The sequence below is a fragment of the Phyllostomus hastatus genome, unplaced genomic scaffold (assembly GCF_019186645.2).
Source record: "Phyllostomus hastatus isolate PE091 unplaced genomic scaffold, TTU_PhHast_1.1 phas_contig_38, whole genome shotgun sequence".
Lineage (NCBI taxonomy): Eukaryota > Metazoa > Chordata > Mammalia > Chiroptera > Phyllostomidae > Phyllostomus > Phyllostomus hastatus.
This window is the reverse complement of record NW_025333869.1, coordinates 11,861,745-11,879,850: the sequence shown is the minus strand read 5'-3', so window position 1 is coordinate 11,879,850 and position 18,106 is coordinate 11,861,745. Positions and strand designations below refer to the sequence as shown.

The 18,106-nt window shown below is 42.8% G+C and overlaps 1 protein-coding gene across 1 annotated transcript in view; it reads right to left on the bottom strand.

The window, feature by feature from the left end:
- The window catches only part of GRID1 (glutamate ionotropic receptor delta type subunit 1), a 727,533-nt gene that overhangs the window by 167,613 nt on the left and 541,814 nt on the right, over positions 1–18,106 (bottom strand). The window lies entirely within an intron of this gene.

Here is an 18,106-nt window from a genome sequence, read left to right as displayed (position 1 = left end):
AGACCAATGTTCCACTCAAAATCCCTTCAGCTACACTTCCTTTTACATCTACTGCTGTTGGAGAAACTAGTATAAATTTGGGGAAGCTAAGCTTTTATATGTTTGGTTTGAGTTTAGCAGGATACATTTCTATGGTGTGATGTCACTTCTGTGCATAGTTAACTTATTGCCCACTGTCCCAGGGTGGCGATCAGGGTTTCTTTTAATCACCCTATGTGCCAACTCACCAGGGCTCATACGAAGGTGCACAGGTGAGGCTGTGTCATGGCAGCATATGCCCTGCAGCCTCTGGCACTGGAAGCATGTGGCAGTGGAAAAGAGATAAGATTTCAAATAAACCCAGTCAGAATCCAGCAGTGGAAAAATCTTACACATCTTATAACTCACATATGAAAACCCTAATTTGACAATAATCATAAATTTACAAGACCTTAACAATAATGAGAAGCTGAATAAAACTTTTCTTAACAACTATTAATTTTTAAAAAACTTTTAATCAACTGTACCAAAGGATTTAATTATCTTTCTAGTCTCATGATAAAAAAAATAAAATTCAAAAAGGTCATGTGAAAAGAAGGTCAAACAGTAGCCAAAAAAATAAAGATAGGGGAAAGAGTATTATATAACTGTGTGCCAGGTAGTTTGTGTGTGTATGATTTGTTGTATTTGTCAGCATTTCCACATATTTTAATGATATGTTTTATGAATTTTATTCTCAGTAAATATTCATTTTCATGCCTGATTTTATATTTATATTTCATTTCCTTCTCTTTAAAAAAACCCTCTTGAATTGGACACACTCTATGTTTCACTAAACCTGGACCCACCCTGCCAGCAAAGCTAACCAGAAGTGAAGGATCTTCTCCTTCACCAGGTTAGGACAGACACATCTATGCTCCTCCTGTTTCCTATAATCAAATCCACATAGACAACTGTCAACCCACTAAGGTGTGAAATTTCTTTATAGTGACCATTTGGAGCTTTGTGAGAATTAGGCCCCAGGACTTGGGTCCTTTAACTGATTATAAAGATTGTAACTAATATTCCCCTTTTCACTTTGTCCAAATGTGGAGCCAAATTTGTGTGCAATGTTGCTCTTATTCTATATTATAGAGTTCACACTTCCTAGTCTTCTCCCGTACCATCACCTCCCACCCCCAGCTTGATTAATTTCTTGTCCTTCATTATCTAGACTCTAATTTTACCAGTTATTTTCTAAAATTTTTGGTGTCTTTAGATACTTCAAATTCTTTATTGAATCATATTTATCAAAAATGCAAATTCATAGCAGCACAATTTGCAATAGCCAAGTGTTGGAAGCAACCTAGGTGCACATCAGTAAATGAATGGATCAAAGAACTATGGTACATTTACACAATGGAATTCTATGCAGCAGAAAGAAAGAAGGAGCTCCTACCCTTTGCAACAGCATGGATGGAACTGGAAAGCATTATGCTAAGTGAAATAAGCCAGGTAGTGAGGGACAAATACCATATGATCTCACCTTTAACTGGAACCTAAACAACAAAACAAAGAAACAAGCAAAATATAACCAAAGACACTGAAATAGAGAACAGGCTGCAGTAACCAGAGGGCATAGGGGAGGGAATTTCAGGGGGAAAGGGGAAGGGTTTGCAGGAACAAGTATAAAGGACACATGGACAAAAACACAGAGGGGGTTGGAAACAGGAGGGAGGTGGGGAGGGCTGGGGGGCATGGGCTGGGATGGGAGTAAAAGGCAGAAAACTGTACTTGAACAATTAAAATTTTTAAAAGTTCCTATTTTTAAAAAAGGATATCTATACACAACAAGCATGCTTGGTTTTATAAAGAGGAAATAAACTTTATATAAAAATGCACAGATAGAAAAACAGGACTTGGAAGTCCCAAATTGTTTACATTTTGCTGGAGTTTTCAGCTTATTGTTAAAATATTCCATCCACAAGAGTTGCTGTGGGGGGTGGGAAAGGGGTAGGTAGAGCAGAATTCAGGGGAGGTGAGTGGCCACCTCCTGGGTACTTCCATACACCCAACTGCTGGCATTGTCCTCTGCTTTTAAGCTCTCCTTTCCCAGATACAGACCCAGTCACACCTGCAAATATTTCGTTCAGCTGGCAGCACCCATCCTGTCCTGAAGCAGAATTATCCAGTAGAGACTAGTAAGCCTTGAGCTATCTGTTAAGAGCTCTCTGCTTGCAAATGGTAGTGGCTGGCATTATAACTGTAGCCACCAGGAAAGCACATCAGACACAGTGGGCCTTTAAGTTGCTTTTTGTAGAGAAGAATCCCTTTTCCAAGGATAACAGCCTCAAAGACTTGGAAAGGAGGTGACACAGCTAAGAAGTGCATAATAATACCAAACAGAACTGGGAATGCAAACACCAGAGCCCTTGACAGAGAGATTTATCACCTTCCTTGGAAATCCCAGGCTAAAATCCATTACAGCAGGATGAAAGTTCATAATGTTTTGCCCTTAACCAAACCCTAAGAAAGTACAAAAAATATGAATTATTCAATAAATGGTGTTGGGACAACTGGGTGACCATCTGCAAAAATATTATGTGGGATCCAGTCTTCACACAAGGCACACTGCACACCAGAAAAAAATGGTAATTGTACTACATAAAAAACCTTCCAGCCCCAGCTGGTGTAGCTCAGTGGATTGCGGGCTAGGTCCCCAGTGGGGAACATGTGAGAGGCAGCCACACATTGATGTTTCTCTCCCTCTCTTCCTCCCTCCCTTCTCTTCTCTCTAAAAATAAATATTTTTTAAAAAAACTTCCATGTGGTTAAAAATATTAGTGACAATAATAATGATAATAAGTAAAGTAAAAAAATCTATCAATATTCTGGGGTAAATATTGGCAATGTTGAGATTACAACACAAAGGTTAATCTCCCTAATCCTTAAAAACATGTAAATATCAACAAGAAAGAGACACATCAACAACCCAATTGTTGCCATGGAAAAATTATATGAATAGTAATTAGTGGAAAAGGTAAATCAAATGCAACAGAGTGAAATGCTTGTTGACTTTGACTTTGTCTTACTTTGTCTGCAATTTTCCCATGGCCTTCATGCTAATAGTTCCTGCTAGAGATGTGCTAATTACAAGAGGAATTCTGCTTGAGGCTTGAATTTTTAGAAGAACAGCCCCTTGTCAGAAGGTATCTCTCCCAAAGAGGTGAGGAAACCTGTATAAAATAATGACTGTTTATCAAAGATTTGCAAGAGCCTCAAGACCAGATTCACATCAACAGAGTTCAATAGACAGGGAACAAAGAGATTTAGAAATTTCCGACTCTTCCTTGGATCCTTGTTGGTGCCCAGATGTATGGAGTTGTCAGTCGCCTCTTGCCCCTTCCATTCTCCCTTCCCTTGATGAAAATAAGCCTGAATTCTGGACTCTCTTAAGATGGATTTGAGGAACCTTGGAGGCCCCCATGTTCTTATCTGGGCAACTTCTTAATCAATAAAACTTTCTTTGTTCCAAACTCTGATGTTTTGAAATGTTGGGCAAATAGATTTTGGGCTGGTAACACAAATGTCCCTAAAAATCTTTGGAGATATACACAGCCTTATGCAGGATAACCAACATACAAATTTTGATTATTCCACATTACCATTTTTTAGGTTCTCATTATCCATCTTCATGGAGATAGTAATCCAACGAAAGAGGCAGCAAGGATTCTTATGGCAGCTAATACCCAACTCTATCTGCTTTTTTTCTACTAATGAGGCTTCTCAATTATCCACAGATCAGGATAGAAGGATGAACCAACCCAGGTTTGGCAGGGAAAGTCCCACCTCCCAAAAAGCTCCTTAGTCCCAGGCAAATCAGGAAGTGATCTTAGCTCAGGATATCACATCACTCATCTGTAGTAGGCAGACATTTAACAATCATTAGATACTCTGGTATGCAGAAGATATTGAGGGAAGAATGAATCCACACCCCAAGTATATTTGACCATAATTTGTCATCTCAGGACTCATTCATTTAACCTGGGTATCTACAGGCCACATGCCATGTTGCCACAGGATCTACCAGAAGATCCCCCTTACAAAATTTCAGAGATGAGGAAACAGAAGACAGAAGCAGGAAACAATGTATAAGGGCTAAAACAGAGAAGTATGGAGAGCACCAACTCTGGCAGAAGGCGTCCTGGAGGTATGAGACCAGCTGTGAGCTCAGATTCATGGGATGAGCCCACATCTGACATTGCCTGTGAGGCAGGAAGGAAATCCATGGGGCTCGTGGGTGGGAAGGAGGGGTACAGAGTGACCAGAAGATGAGCAGATGACTCTGTGAAATAAGACACAGGCAACAAGGGGAGCCAAGGTGAGATGACAGCTAATAACACCTGGCAATGTGCCCCCTGGCCCAGGTTGTCAACAACTGTGTAGTTATTCACAAAAAAAATGAGGTTCTCCTCTCTGCTAGTTGCTATGGGTTGCTGTAATCAGCAAAAAGATGTGGTTCCTCACCTTAGGAAGCTCACTGTCTAGTGCAGAGTGTCAAACTCATTTTCACTGGAGGTCACATCAACCTTATGATTGCCTTCAAAGGGCTGAATGTAATTTTAGGACCGTGTAAATGTAACTACTCCTTAACAGGTATGCAAGAGCTTGGCGCTGCTGCCAGGTAGAAACAAGGTGCCAGACTAGATAAAACCAGGTGGAAGGCCAGATTTGGCCAACAGGCCTTGTGTTTACCACCTGTGGTCTAGTGGATAGGGAGGGACCTGTGGGAAATAATATTAGCAAATGGACACAAGACTACCACATGTGCTGTGCTGAGGTTGTGGATTTTAAGTTATAGTCAATAGGAAACCAAGGATTCCTAGCAGGAAAAATAAAAGACTTCAACAATGTACTTTAGGAAGATTCCTGAGGTAAAAATGAGGAAAATGGAAGATCCTCGAAGGTGGGTCATGACAGGTGTCAACTGAGAAATGGGTGGGGTGATACAATATTCTCAGGAAATAGTATTTAGAGAGATGTGGAGGAGAAAGCATCTAAGAAGTCTGAGAATGAGATCACTATTGCAATGGAGTTCTAGAAATGTTTTGTCATTTTCCAAAATATTTTCTGAGAAATAAAATACCTCTCTTTCTTCCTGTTCATATAACCATGTTGCTGCTGGAGAAAAACTTAACAGAAAAGTCCGTACCTTTCAAGTGAGGAAAATGTGTAGCTCAGACACCCCTGGCCCTGGAATGCCTTGTCTCATTTGCTGGTATTTCTGCTTTGTGAATGCCTCCAGGCAAGCACATAAAACACATCAAAAGAAAACAGGGCTTGATTTCTCTTCCCCCGCCTCACTCAATCAGAAAATCCACAATCTGCCTTGTGGGGTGGAACCTCTCTCACTGGTGGGAGCCAGCTCCGTTCTCCTGCCAGGGTTTCCTCACTGCACTTGCCTCAGTCTGAGGCTTACTAAGCACCTGCTTGGTGCCAGACCCTATGCTCCCAGCAGACCCTACTCCCAGAGCTTTCAGAAAAAGAGACAAACAGGACAATGAACTCCTCTGAAAATTCAAAAGGACAGGCTCAACTGTTCCTCTCCCTGCCCAGTCCATACCTTTCCATTTTAATTAAAACATGTTGAATACCAGAAAGATTGGACAGCATCTGATAGTGTATCTGTTCTACAAGCACAAACATGATGAGGTTACTTACAGTATCTAAAGAGGTCCTAACTGCCCCTTCCAGGCATGTTTTCCTATCACTTTGCCCCTGAGTCATCAGTCAGTAATTCCAGCTAATCTCACCCAAGAGACACTGACAAAGAAGCTGCAGAGATGAGGATGGACAGAGCACAGGGGAAGTGAAATGCAGAAATGGTAAGTGGCTTCACTGATGCCAGTGTGTTCAGGAAGGTGATCTTTTGCACTGGGACCTGGTTGGCTTTGCACACTAGTCTGGGATGATGGAAAGATGACTGCCAGGGAATGGGAAGGGGTGACAACGAGGGCAGTACAGCTTTGGGCAAAATCTCATTCTACCTACTTTCCAGAAGCACTAGCCCAGACTTGCGTACTCTCTCCCTCACAACTCAAGTGGTGCCAGATCAAAACAGGTTGAAACAAAAGGAGCAGGGGTTTCTGAGCTCCACATATCTGTCATGTCCTAAGTGCTTAAAAAAGAGTTGCTGCCATTATAATTTCCCATGTGCATGGTCTTCTCAAGAGAGACTGGATGTCCTGCTTGACCCAATGGGTGGTTCCATGCTTAGACACCTAGAGGGCAAAGAGCTGAATGCTTCTCTGTATCCCAGTAAATATTGCCTCCAATCCCTGCAGAACATCATTAGGAGCCTCTACCAAGCTCCGCCAGCCAAAGGGGAGATGAGAAGAGAGTAGGTGTTTATAGGATTAAAAGCCAGCATTTGAATCTCTGCCCTCAGAGTAAGTGTGAAAGCAGCAAAACACTATTTAAAAAAATCAATATCAAATCAGGTGTAATTTTTCCTCTACTAACAAAGAAACAAAAGCTAATTCCCCTGGACTCCTGAGTCATAATTTCATTTGGGGAAGAACATTTCTCTTCAAATATCAAGAAACCTCTAGATGCTCCCGCTACACCACATAAGCATTCTGGTGATTCATAAGTATCACCAGAAATTAATTATTTGTCTTCTTAAATCCATAATGTTATTTTTTATAGTGTATCTCTGACAAATGAATAATCTTTCATTTTGTAAAATGAAGCACTGTCAATGACATAAGCTGTAATATAGTGGTGGTTCACCAGTGTAAACATGTACTTCAGTTGAGAAAATTCTGGTATGATGTACTTAATAGGCAGATTACTGAGGTACAGACTTTCCAACCACAGGGCTTGGCTTGAGAACTGCTCATGTATTCCTTTAAGCCTCTTGAGTAATCATACAGTCATACAAACAATCATATTTAATAAGTCAATGAAGTGAATGCCATTGTCTCAATTGTCCAGAAAACAAACATACCAGGGTTTTTTGTGCATAAAAAAACTAATTCAAACTGGTTTTCACATTGTCAGTAACTGGTTGGGCCTGAATTTGAACCTCAAAATATCTGGTCTCAGAAGCCATGAATTTAATCACCAGGCCCTGACAAGTTCTTATAAACTTGCTGGTAATTCAGAAGGTCAAAAATTCTCCATAGGTTAGCATGGGTTTGACCTATTTTTGTTAGTCTTTTGCTTTAAAATTAATCTTCCTCAAGGCATAAATTAAAAGATTGGTTAATTATAGAAAACCCAAATTAATATTCTTTTAAGAATGGCATGACATTCTAAGTTGAATATCCAGCTAGGTCTACTACAGAAGGGAACTACTAGTCAGGACAGAGTGATAACCACTGCAACAGCACTAATATAACCCTTAACAACAAACCTCACCCCAGAAATGTGTGTGCACATGCACACACATGCACACACCAAGCAGTCTGAATCCACATCATAACATCCTGCCAAGGAAAGGCCTAAATTATTGATAATCAGTGTATTTCATAGGACCTCTGTGGAATGAGCAGTATTATCTATTGACAGCTTTTCTTGAAAACAGAATTTCTTCATTTAGTCCACTAATGTTGACTTAGTATTCCAGGCTCTGTTCTAAACCTTGGGGTCCAGAAATAAACATACAAGCAAAAATTATAGCTCCTCTGTATGCTACAGTCTAGTGGAAGAATATAGATGAAAAGCAAAACAAAGCAAAATAAAGAGTGTGTTAGTATGATGGTTAATGTTGTGTCAACTTGACTGGACCACCAGGTAGCCTGATAGTTCATTGGTCAAACATTGGTTTTGGTGTTTCTGTGAGGGTATTTTTGAATGAAGTTAACATTGAAATCTGTAATAAAGCAGATTCCTCTCCTCAATGTGGGTCAGCCTCATGCAATCAGTTGAAGGCCTGAATAGAACAAAAAGGCTGACCCTCTCTGACTAAAAGAGAATATCTTCTGCCTGACTGCCTTCAGACTGGGACATTGTCTTTCTCCTGACTTTGTGCTTGAACTAAAATATTGATCTCTTAACCTGGCTGGGTGCTCATTTGGTTACAGCATTGTCCTGATATGCCAACATTGTGGGTTCGATCTCCTGTTAGGGCACACACAAGAATCAACCAATGAATGCATAAGTAAGTAGAACAACAAATCTCAATCTCTCTCTCCCTCTCTCCCCATTTTCCTCTCTGTAAAAAAAAAATCAATATATAAAAAAATTTTAAACATTGGCTCTTCCTGATTCTTGAGCCTGCAGGGCTTCCTGACTGAAACTACACCATTAGCTCTCCTGAGTTTCATCAGCTTGACAACTAACCCTGCAGATCTTAGGACTTGTCAGCCTCCATAATCACACTTGCTATCTATCTATCTATCTATCTATCTATCTATCTATCTATCTATCTATCGCTTCTCTGGTGTTTCTCTGTAGAGCCCTAACAGACAAATACAAATGATCATATAAGAAGAGGCAGAGCGCATGTTTGGGTATTGAAATTTTTTTTAAAGATTTTATTTTATTTTCATTTTTAGAGAGGGAAGGGAGGGAGAAAGAGAGAGAGAGAGAGAAACATCAATGTGGGGTTGCTGGGGATCATGGCCTGCAACCCAGGCATGTACCCTGACTGGGAATCGAACCTGCAACACTTTGGTTCACAGCCCATGCTCAATCCACTGAGCTAAGCCAGCGAGGGCTGGGTATTGAAATTTTTTAATCCTCATCCGAGGATATGTTTATTGATATTTTTAGAGAGAGGAAGAGGGGGAGAGACAAAGAGAGAGAGAGAGAAACATCAATAGGTTGCCTCCCACACATGCCTGGACTGGGGATCAAACCCGCAATCTAGGTATGTTCCCTGCCTAGGAATTGAACTCACAACCTTTTGCTGTACAAGATGAAGCTCCAACCAACAAAGCTACCTGACCATCTGGCCAGGACTTGAAGTTTTAAGTAAAGTGGGCAAAAAAGCCTCACTGAAAAAGAGATATTTGAATAAAAACTTGAAAATGTTGAGAAAGCAAGCCATGTGAATATGGGGTAGGAGAGCATTTCAGGCTGAGGAAAGAGCAAGTGCAAGGTCCTGAGGTGCATGCCTGGTAAATAAAATGAGCAGCAAGGAGGCCAGGGCAGCTACAGTGGAATCAGGAAGGTCAAGGGTGACAGGACACATTAGCCTTTAAACCTATTCTATAAAGATTCAAGTGTAAGTTAGTGTGTTTGTATGTGCATGTCTAAACCTTCTTCCAGGAGAGATTTGAGGCAGCTTACAAAATAATTGCAATAAAATAGCACATATTGACATGAGATCTAAAGAAGAAAGAAAATAAATAAGAATAGAAATAAACTGGAACCAGAACCTAACTAGAATTCAAAGATAATCTCCACATCTCCAATAGGTGAGCCTCACTTTTGCTCTCAACCTCCTAGGAGTTGGCACAGATAGGAAAAGCCTGTTAGTCACCTAATTCCTTATATCCTGAAGATACAAGCAAACAATTTGCTCTGGGTATTACACCTGTCTTTGCCGTTATCATTCAGAGAACTGTCTCCTGGGAGATCATAAACTCAGACTCTGTGGAACAAAGTGGCCAACAGCATCATTAGCAGCAGCCTTGAAATAAATGCAGCGAGAAGCTTCCCATATTCTGTTTCTTTGGTGCCAAAGTACAAGGCACTCAAACCAGTCCTGATGAGGGTATAGGGAGGGCTGGGCATTTAAGGGGTCACCCTCAAATACACAGACTGACTTTAGAATGTAGTTTATAACATCAAGAAGAGAGGAGAAACCAATCATCCTTCATGCATTCCTCAATGAATGGACTTTCTTGAAGTTGATTTATAGAGAGAAAGGTCAATGGTATACTTGTGATTTTCGTGGTACTGCCTAGCAAACTCATGGAGTACAGCTTTTTGGCCACCAGTTGAGTAGTGACCTCTGAGACTTAGGAGGAAATAGAGCAAGGTGGAGATGAAATCCTTTTGTAGAAGCCATAGGTCCTAATAGGAACACACCCCACTTGCGTCATGAGATGAGTTGAGGATTACCACTGGCAAGGCCAGGAATCACCTCTGAAAACTGCTTCAGGGCACAAATGGGCAATCAGGGTGGACCCAATGTTCCTTTTCTTCTAGAAAAACCAGTACGATTTTACTCTGAAAAAATATAAAGGCATTGCCACCAGACATTTGCTTGAGTCAAAATAAAATCTCCCAAGAGCATCCAGAAAACTGTGGCCTTTAAAAAAGGACAGCTATACCAGCACATAATAGGAAACACAGATTATGTGGATGGATTGGTTCATTGAAGTCAGTTGGTGTCCCTGGCATCACAAGGAGCTTAGGGACTTTAAAATCAAGAGCATGCAGCTCTGGCCAGGCGGCTCAGTTGGTTGTAGCATTGTCCCATACACCAAAAGGTTATGAGTTTGATTCTGGGTAAGGGCACACACCAAGGTTGCAGGTTCAGTCCCCATTTGGGGCATGTAGAGGAGGCAACCAATCGATGTTCCTCTTATATCAATTTTTCTCTCTCTCTCTTTTCTTTCCTCTCTCTCTAAAATCAATAAACACATCCTTGGGTGAGGATTAAAAAACTAAAAATGAAAAAATAAAAACAAGAACATGTAATGTTCAGTGTCTGTGTGGTTTCCTACTTGGGTCTGTAATGTAACTTCCCTCCATCACATCAAACCTTCAGTAAAATCTGCTCCAGATTAAAAAGAGCTAGAGGACAGTGAGCAAAGATAATAACATAAATTTTAGGAAAGCTGAAGAAATATGACTCTTCTCTTGGAGCAATTATTTTGGAGAATTTATTGTTTAACTAGGAATCTCCCAGTTCAAGATTTTAAGTATGTCAGCTCTGTATTTGTTGACTTGCACCTTGTCATGTGCTTACCTATTTATATACATATTAATATATACAGGGTCCAGCAGAAGTAACACCTGCTTGAGTGTGGTTGGTAGGGTTATAACATGATTACAATAATTTATAGTTTTAACTTGAACATTTTGGCTGAAATGTCATATGGTATGCTTAAGTGTGATACTGTTATGTTACAGAATTACATGCTTATGATTTTGTGATACAAAGGGGCATTATTTGTGCTGGATAATTGAGATTATATATATATATATATATATCAAACACCAGCCCTGACTATATAAACCAGTCCTTGAGCCCATATGTAGTCTACATCACCCACTTCAGATGTGACCATAGCAGCTGGTGGGTAAGGAACAAGCCTCTAGAGAGGGACTGTAGAGGACATGGATCAGGACTCCCCAAGAGAGTAAAACCCCAAAACTGAGCTCCACCAGATAACTTCATCCACTGCCAAGGAAAGGACCTCATAGGGGCTCCCAGGAATTTGGCATTGCTCTCAGTGAATGCTGGGTACTTCTTTTTCTTCTTTCTCCTGAGTAAGAGTGTTTGTTGCATTTATCTGGTCCCAATTTGAGGACTATATATCAGTGGTTTGAGAAGAGGGTTGCTGACAACCAGAGGTTTCAGTTTTCCTGTTTTAGCTCCATCACAGGACCACAAGGAGTCTCAGGGTAAGCTGACATAGTTCAGAATTTCTGGCCTTTGGGCCAGACCCAGAGGCCTCATGAGATTTGGGATTGTTGTCTCCTTTGAGGATGGAGTATACATATTTTGTGTGAGGAAAAGATGAAATATTATAATGGTGACCAGAAGGGTTAACTGTGGCAGGGGTGGCAGCTGATTACCAGATTCTCTTCCTTTTCTCTCTGCACACAGTGGGACTTCATTGCCAGCCTCATTCCCATTTTAGCATGGCCCTGTGACTGAGTTCTGGTCAATGATATAGGACATGTGACACTTCTAAGCCTAGCAATGATTCTCCAAGGAGATCCCCAAACTATCCTCCTTTGTCTGAATACAGGCTAGTCTTGCCCAGCGTTGGGACAAGTTATTCAATCTGTGGCCCAGCATGACTAGGAGGAGATCTTTCCCTCTCTCTCTCTCTCTCTCTCTCTCTCTCTCTCACACACACACACACACACACACACACACACTCACATGTGCCCCCACACACTGCAAGCAGTCAGGAACACTCATTGTGGATAAGAAATAAACTCGACTGGGGTGGAAAAGATTTTAACCTTGGAGGCTGAAAATTGAGATAAAGAATGTCTTATGCTGGTCTCTGAACATCCCCAAACCTTTACTGAAACTCTGCTATAAATTATTATAGTATAAAAGGAAAAGAGTGTGGTTACACAGTGGTTCAGAGCAACACCAAGGAAAGAGACCACAGCAGGAGATAAAATAAACATCGGATGAATTTAATGGAAGCAGGAACAAATAACACAGATGGGTAAATGGGACAAAGCAAGGTTCCCTGAGATGCCCAGCATTCCTGGTATGGAGCAGGGGAGGTTTGAGGTTGCCACCAAAATTTGGGTGAGGACTCAGGCACTTTTACATATTGACAGAAGCATGACCTTCAGAGTCTGAGGCTTGCAAGCTAGAATGAAATCATCTGTCTCTACCAGTCTCCAAGAACAGGTATGCTGACTTCATCTGTCTCTGTTGGTGATATCTAGTGAGTTCGATAAAGAAGCCCCATTGGACTTCATAGCAAAGCCTCCAGTAATAAATGGATTACACCCAACTTTCCAGCACCACAACCGCCTCTGTCCCCCAGACCTCTAAACCCTAGAAAGGAATTACAAAATTTGTCTGGCTCAGAGTGAGACAAGACAGAAGATTAGCTCCCCTCCAATAGAAAGAAAAGGAAAAATGTCCACAGAAACATATCAAACAAGTGCACACATACACATAAAATACAACATACCCACACACAGACTACACTTGCCTACACATGTGCATGCACACACACACATGCACTGTCTCTGGCTCCACCACATAACGCTGTGTAAAATAAAATGTTTTTGTTAAATAACATATTTCCCCAAGTAATCATCTTCCCCAGGTTACAGAGGCAGGAGTCTGGACTCATGAATAGAAAGCTGCCTAGATCAATGGCCATTGTAAATGACACAGTATTTTTTTAAATGCTACTTTTATGACATTCACCAAACACTCATTAGACACCTACCATGTACCAGACTTCATATTAGGCAGTTGAAAAAAGTGTGTGTAGAAGATGCTATCCCTACCCTTAAAGGATTTTGCAACCAGACTACAGTGGCCACCTCCTGGGTGCTGTAGCCAATGGTTGCTCTGGCTATCAGGTCACTCCCTCCCTAGAGTGACCTGAGTCATTCCACCTAGAGTTGACATGATAATCCTTCCTCTTTCCCTGTGGCTTCATGGCCCAGGCCCTGCAGCATGATGAACTCCAGAGGAGAAAGGGGTGTTCCAGGAGAGCAACAGTGGCCTTGCAAAGGTAGTCTCCACAGCTGTGAGGCAGCTTCTCTGCACCCCACACACCATCCCCACCCTGCTGCCACACCCAGGGGCTTAATTCTATTGGCAATCTCAGTAGTGCACATCCACATTTAGATAAGTGGCACTAAAATAAAATGGACTGTAATTATTGCTATAGATTACAGTAATTACAGAGGGAGAAAGGGCCAATTAGATTAGCACGCTCACTCCCCCACCAGGACCCAGCCAATGAAGGAGATTTGTGTAGAGGCTGATGTACCTGCTGTGAGCGCTGGAAGTCACTAAGGCCTCCCAGGGCCCAGGTTGCAAAGGTCAGGGCAGCTGAGGAGGGGCAGTGAGAGGTAGAAGCTTTCAACCCTGAAACAAACCAACCATTAGAGAATGAGGCCTCCTGCCAGCTCGCCTGGGGGTCACACCCAGCCAACCAGGCTAGCCCTGTGAAGGGCAGAGTCATGGCTGGGCTTCCTACCATGCCCAATGCAGTCAGGGACCATCACATCCTCCGCTGTGGAGGGACACTCCCCCCTTTCTCTCAGCTGAGGTCTGCCATCTCCCATCAGGCCACAAAGGCCTACTTAGAAAGCAGCATCTACCAAGGACTGCTGAGACACTAGCAAGTACCTTAGATTCTCTCTGAGCCTCACTGCATTTCTGGTGGGTAGGGAGACCATTCCCATTCATGTAGCATTGTAGTGAGATCACAGACATACAACATCCAGGACAGACTGTGTCTGGTGAGAAGGAAGGTCTGGAAAATGTGACTGGCCCTTCCCTGCCCTGGCTGGCCATTCCCTGTCCCCCAAGAAGTCTGCCAGTGCTTTCATTCTCATGCCCAGCCTAGGCTGAACAATGCTGACCTTGGGTAGAAGGACTTAGCCTATGGCTGACTTGGCTATGAAATCTGCAGTGCCCTCTGAGTCACAGCTCTGCTGTACACCTAGACTCCATTAAAAACAAGTCCCATGAGTAAGGCCGCTACCTGAGTAGCTCCTGATTTGTCCACAGTCTGGGTACTGACCTCAGTATTAGCTTCCAATGTCTAGGCCTCATTCCCTCTCACTAATCTCTCCTGTAGGAATTAAAGCCTGTAGGAATTTTGAATGCTGGGGTAAGATAACTGGGTGCTGATGTCATGGATATCTCCTGCCCAACCAACCCAATTTCCCTGTCCACAGCTGCCCCAATTCCATGACAGCACCACTACTCATACCCCAGGACTTCCCACTTCTCAGAACCATCGATGGAGCCAGGCATATAACCAGCTGAGTGCACAGCTCCACCATTAGACCTCTACCATCTCCCTAGCCAGACCATCCCCAAACAGGTAGGTCTACCAAAGCCTAGCCCTCCTCTGATTTGTCTGTCCAGCTGACAACCAGCAGCCAAGGGCCTGTACTGCCAGGCATTCCCCACTAGTTTTTTCCTGGGTCTGAGAAGCATCCATAGGACTCATGGAATCCATTCCACAATCACTCTCCAGGGTTTGCTCCCAGCTATGCTCTCTGTTTTTTATCTCCTATTAGCCCTGCAAAATACTTATCACATCATAACTATCTGCTTACTCATTGGTCACCCTCAGGAGGCTATAAAACTTCATAAAAAAAATCATTTTGCTTTTAATTACCCCTTAGCAGAGTGTCTGACGCATAGTAGATTCCAATTAAGAGCTGATGAATGAAGGAAAAAATTTTAAAAGTATTAATGCCTACAAGCTTGCCAGCTTTTTACTTTCTAAATATACTCCTTCTTTATAGGGAGAAATTTTCCTTATGGAATACAGTCAGGCCTGGCTAGAAAGACAGGTGCTCATTGCACTGTTGAGCGTTGAGTTGGGCCCATCAAGGCAGGAAAGAAAGAGTGTTTGGCAGATTGCAAACATGGCCCCTATTCTGTCTGCGTAGACACTAGGAAATAACACATTTGAATGGAGCCCAAAAGTGCTGAAAAGCCTTGACTATGGATACTGGTGTTAGTGTAAGTAAACCAGTAGCTTTGTATTTCCACATAGTTTCCTCTTAGCTGGTAGCCATTCCTGCAAAGGTGAAAATCCCTGGACTTGACATGGGGCTTACACAGCTCAGCCAGTGCTGCTAGATTATTATCTCTGTTCCCTACATTCACCAAGAAAAACTGAATCCAACTTAATGCTTTTCTGAAAATCTGCAAGGTGCTACCAGGCCAGCTTTTGCTTTTCAGCGCTAAGTTTGCCTGTTGGCTCCTGCCTTCTGGATAGAGAACCAAAGTACAGGTGTATCCATGAACAGAGACCAGTCACAATGCTGCCACATGGCCCAAACAGTTGAGCTCACACACCTATTTCCCACTGTCAGGCATCTGAAGGCTTGCACTGTCAAAACCCCAACCCACATCAACTCGGGGAGTATCTGCAGTGATACAGAGCCTTAGAAGGAGAACCACTCAGCATGGAACAGATCCCGCCCAAGGCAGATGCTCTAGTGGCATGCTCACAATTCCCCTGTTGCTCTCTTTCAAAGCCTGTATCTGATAAGATGAAAGCAGAGTAAGCATGATCTCAGTCCCTGCATACCACATACTGCCAATGATCAGATCTCACTGGTGGAGGAAGCCAGGCAAGGTCATTTTCTTACAGGTCCTAAATATAATGCTAAGTTTGGTCCTCCATCCTCTGCTTAGGGGACCAGAAGTTTTCCAGTAATGGGTAAGCTGAAGCAATGACTAGATGGTCCTTACATGGAGGTCCTTTCCCTGAAAACCATAGAGACATCATGAGTTAGAAACAAGAGCCATGGACACTTCTTGAAGGAAGCACCTGATCTCTGGAGTGTGAGGGCACCTATTAGAGGATACCTGGTTCTTGCCCTTGGTTCTTTCTTCTAATCCTTATCCCCAAACTCTCAGGCATGCAGACCCTACTCCAGCTCTTCTCCCCTCTCATCAGGTAAGGCCAATCCTGACTGGAAAAGAAGTCTCTTCCGACACATTGCTGCCCTAACCCCATGTCCACTCAGGACTCATGAGCTCCCTCTGCTTTAAGAGGCAGAACTGTTGGATCTACCTGAGCCACTCCTACCTCCACCAGGGACAGCCTCTCACCTGGACTAGTCCAAGCCAGGCTTTCTGGTACAGGCCCTTGGAGCCCTAGGACAAAAATAGAAATTGTGAAGTCAAAGACATCATTGAAACCACATAGACCTCCATCAATCCCCAGAACTCTCCAAGGTTGGTCACACCCTGGTGCCTTTGCCCTGTCCTTTCCTCTGCCTACAACATTTCCCATGAATCTCTATGCGGCTTTCTCCCTCTCCATGTTTAGGTTTCGATTTGTACATTGCTTCTTCAGAAAGACCTCTGCAGAACACATCCCTGCCTCCAGCACTGCTCCATCTCTACCAGGGCCCTTCCTGTTACCTTCCTAGCATCTACCTGACCTTTTATCAGTATATTTATGGGTTTTCTTGCTGTGGAAAGTCTCCCCATTGTCCTCTCCTTGAGAGCACCTAGTAGGGTGGATTACTCAGAGGCAGGTCAATGAGGACTTGTAGGCTGGCCACAGGAATTCAGTCTCTGGTGAAAGGCAAACACTAATGTTTCTTAATATAAATCATTCACTGAAGATTTCCTCAGTCCTCAGTATCTGGAGGGCTCATATTCTCTAATGCCTGATTTATGTTTGCCTTAGGACAGCCTAATACTGACAGCAACTGTTTCCTTCTCCTCTGTGGCTAGTAAGTAGCCTCTGAGCACAAGAAGAGTATCAGGTGCTGACCTCCAGTAACTGGTCAAGTTCTTAGCAGTCACTGAGCATCGCCTATACCAGTTGGGAGGATGTGACTGCTTTCCAGGCTTCAGCCCAAGTCAGGACTCACTACAACTGGGCTGGAAAATGCCTGAGGTAAAAGGATTAGGAGTTGCGTGCATTTTATACACTAATCTTTCCACGGCCTCATGTTGCATCCCTGACCTCATTTCCGGTTTTTCCTGATTTCCTCCATTCCTTGATTGGAGGAAATTCCTCTGCCACATTTAAAGTAGCAAATGTTCTTAAGTTTCAGAACATAGGTCCTGAACCAGGCTGATTTGAGACCTGAAGAAACAAAAACAAAAGCCAAACAAACAAAAAAACCCTCTCGTTGTACATTATTTCTGTAAGCTGCAGTTAATCCTTTCCTGATATGAGGCAGGATATAAATAAATAAATCTACTCTGTCTTCCCCCTTGGTGCCCCACTCCACTTGGATTTAGGTCATCTATTTATTATCTATTTTTGAATTTCAGAATTCTGACTGTGTAAGCAGGAACCACAGAGCCGGCTCTGGGACCAAAACACCCGCCAACACCAACACTCCACAGAGCTCTGCCACTCATGTGCAAGTTGAGACCAGCCCAGGGACCTGGGGAAGATGTGGGAGCTTCCACGGAAGGACTGCCAGCACGCCAGGCCTAGGTAGCACCATGAATCAAGAGGAATAGTCTATAGTCACATCTCCCCCTGGGCCTCAGCTTAAACTTATGGAAAATGGGGGGTTTGAACAAAGATCATTTCTGAAAGTGAAAAGAGGGTTTTTCAGAGCACCATGTCTGAAACAAGGTATGGTTCTAAATATCAACCCACCCTTCTAGCTCCCCAGTGGGCTTCAGATGATGAGGCCTTAGAGGAATTACAAATTCCTCTGCCACATTTAAAGCAGCAAATGCTCTTAAGTTTCAGAACATAGGTTCTGAACCAGGCTGACTTCAGACCTGCATAAGTGGGGTAGA